Here is a 2,662-nt window from a genome sequence, read left to right as displayed (position 1 = left end):
ACTGCCAGATTGGAGACATCACACAGAGACAGAGCATACACTTGTTTGGTATGGTACTTTGGTGGCATTTACAGCATCTTTCCAAGCAAAGGAAAGTCTTGTTCTGAATTCCGCGGCTGGATTGCCATTCATAACGGGACTCTCTACACAACATTTCTCAAAGTCAAAGGTGCAGAGTTCCGGGCATAGTGTCGGTCTATGGACTCTACTGTTGTCGAATTATCGGTCTTTTATCTTTCTACTTATCAGACTATTGGTGTTTGGCTGTGTGCATCCTAGTTATGCAGAGGCCGGGTGATACTCTTAATGCTTTGTATCATTTTGATGCTACATTTTTGAGATAATAAAAGCGCCCTTTATCGAAAAAAGGTGCAGAGTTCCATCTTTTTTTTATTTGGCTACTACTAAGCACTGAGAGACAGACTGAATACAAGCGCCATGTTGCTAAGGACAGTAGAAGCAAGGGAACACCTCTGTTTCAGCTGCCAGTTTGCTAAGTACTCCCAATTATGCCCTGGCATTAATCTTGTATACGATTGTTTTGATATGTTTCAAACACTTAAGCAAGCAATCAATAAGCCTTCTTTTTCTTGGAGAGCAACACCCACTCTTTTGGCCTGGAGCAAGGTTTACCAGGAATTACCACATCTTCAGAAGATTACTTTACGGATGCAGGAAAGTGTTGAAAGATGAGCTGAAGTCAGACTTCCACACAACATTTGGGTTGCTAGCTTCATGTTACACAGATCTTTGTAAAATAATTTCGGTTTGTGAGAAATATTTATTCAGGTCTAAAGAAGATGAGTCCTGCAGAAATCAGTCTCTACATATTTATTTAGTCGCGAGTTTCATGCCATCTGGGTCAATTTCCTTTCCTGGGTCAGTAGTAAGATTATCTCACTGCTACCCTCACTATCCATCAGTTGTAGTCAATTACCTTGGGCTCTAGAACACTAACTGGATCTTGTTTACTTCCCACACATGGATGCCGTGTGACCCGTCGTCTCGGATGAAGGGCAAAAACATAAATTGTAGTCTGATCAAGGAGAAAGGGTTTTCAGAGAGTTGCAAAAGCAAAAAAGAATTGTTATAGTCTGTCAGACAACCTCTGAGCCACCCTGAACTAGTGTGACCCAGGCAGGAACGATCCTCTACAGCCATCGGATGGCTCCCATCAGGAGAATCCTGGCCGTTAATCACGCTCTGGCGCAGAGGTTAGAATGCATCAACCAGACAAATCTCCCTGCCCTGCCCTGCCCTGGCCGTTAATCACGCTCTGGCGCAGAGCTTGAAGTTGAACCTGCCCTGCCCTGCCCTGCTTTGGGTACTCAACAAGCAGACTCTGGCGATCTAATTTCTGCAAAGTAGAGTAGTTGGCTGGAACTCGAAACGATCAAGCAGCAAGAAACAAACACACGAACGCACGTCTCTTTCTTGTATTTCTGTCAATCACATGGTCGTAAGCTGCGAAACTCACGCATTTTCTGTTGATGCTTTTCCACTTGTTGGCAAGAAAGAAAGAAAACAAGGTAAGGTAAAACGGCAGATGAGCAAATCATCAAAACAAAACAGATGCATCCATCCATCCATGAAACCAATTATAAAGGACGGAAGGAAAAAGGCACGCATGGAGAAATCAGACAGGAATCAAGATTACATATCACGCTTGGGAGGGGCCAGCTAAGATCAAACCAAATCAATCCGTCGATGGGAGGATGCATAAATAAATCAATAAATAGGCGCAAGGATTACGATGAAGGAAGGGCGGGAACGGATTAGTACACCGACCTGGACTGGATCGCACGGATGAGGGACGAACTCAACTCCTTGCCTTGCTTGCCACCGCTTTGTCTGCTCGGCTCTGCTCGGAGGATGACTGGTGGAACTGGGAGAAAGACGAACTCTAGGTCCTCTCTTCTCCTCGTCGCGGGCTCCTTCTGCTGGACGTTCCCTCAGCTCCTCTCCTCGCCATCGCCCAAGACCCAAGTCTATATTGCCAAAACTAGATTCCATTAACTGAATCTAGTTTGCAGAAGATGTACAGATCATATTGCCAAAAAGAGCAAGTTAAAATGTTGTTTACAGTCTGAACCTAATTTGCAGATGATGTGTGGATCATATTGTCAGAAAGAGCAAGGCAAAAAATGTTTTTGTAGTCTGTCAGACAACCTCTGAGCCACCCTGCACCAGTATGAACTGTAACAGGAACGATCCTCTACAGCCGTCGGATGGCACCCATCAGGTGAATTCCAGGCCATTAATCACGCTCTGGCCAAGAGGTTAGAATGCATCAACCAGACTGAAGTGCTTGCCTCCTTATATTGGTAAAGGATGCAGCGGTACGAGCCTATAGAACAGATCCTGTTCAAGTAAGGTCGTGCTACAACAAGCCGCTCCTCACCTTATAAACTGGTTTAGCGTTGCCTAAACTAGCGAGGTGGGACTAATTAGAGAGCAGCCAGTGCAGTGCTGCGCTTCCTGGGGCAGAGCATGCAAGAAGTGTTTGTGGCCCATGTAGCGGGGCACTAGAATGAGCAAGGCCCAGCCCCATCAGAGAAACGTTCAGCTGTGCAGATTTTGAACTAGTTTAAATATCTGGCAAATGCTGCATAGCCTGTACTTTTAATACTCCCTCCAATCGGAATTGTATAGAAGTTGCGTC

General features: G+C 45.2%; 2 non-coding genes across 2 annotated transcripts; both read right to left on the bottom strand.

Annotated features, from left to right (window-relative positions):
- Positions 1 to 1,092: 1,092 nt before the first annotated feature.
- Positions 1,093 to 1,235, bottom strand: LOC119344620. Its single transcript, XR_005166744.1, has one exon. It is a non-coding gene; the product is annotated as a small nucleolar RNA U3 (small nucleolar RNA).
- A 919-nt stretch (positions 1,236 to 2,154) lies between these two features.
- LOC119344621 lies at positions 2,155 to 2,379 on the bottom strand. Its single transcript, XR_005166745.1, has one exon. It is a non-coding gene; the product is annotated as a small nucleolar RNA U3 (small nucleolar RNA).
- Positions 2,380 to 2,662: the final 283 nt, after the last annotated feature.

Source organism: Triticum dicoccoides, unplaced genomic scaffold (genome assembly GCF_002162155.2).
Source record: "Triticum dicoccoides isolate Atlit2015 ecotype Zavitan unplaced genomic scaffold, WEW_v2.0 scaffold176512, whole genome shotgun sequence".
Taxonomy (NCBI): domain Eukaryota; kingdom Viridiplantae; phylum Streptophyta; class Magnoliopsida; order Poales; family Poaceae; genus Triticum; species Triticum dicoccoides.
This window is presented reverse-complemented; position numbering and strand designations above follow the sequence as displayed.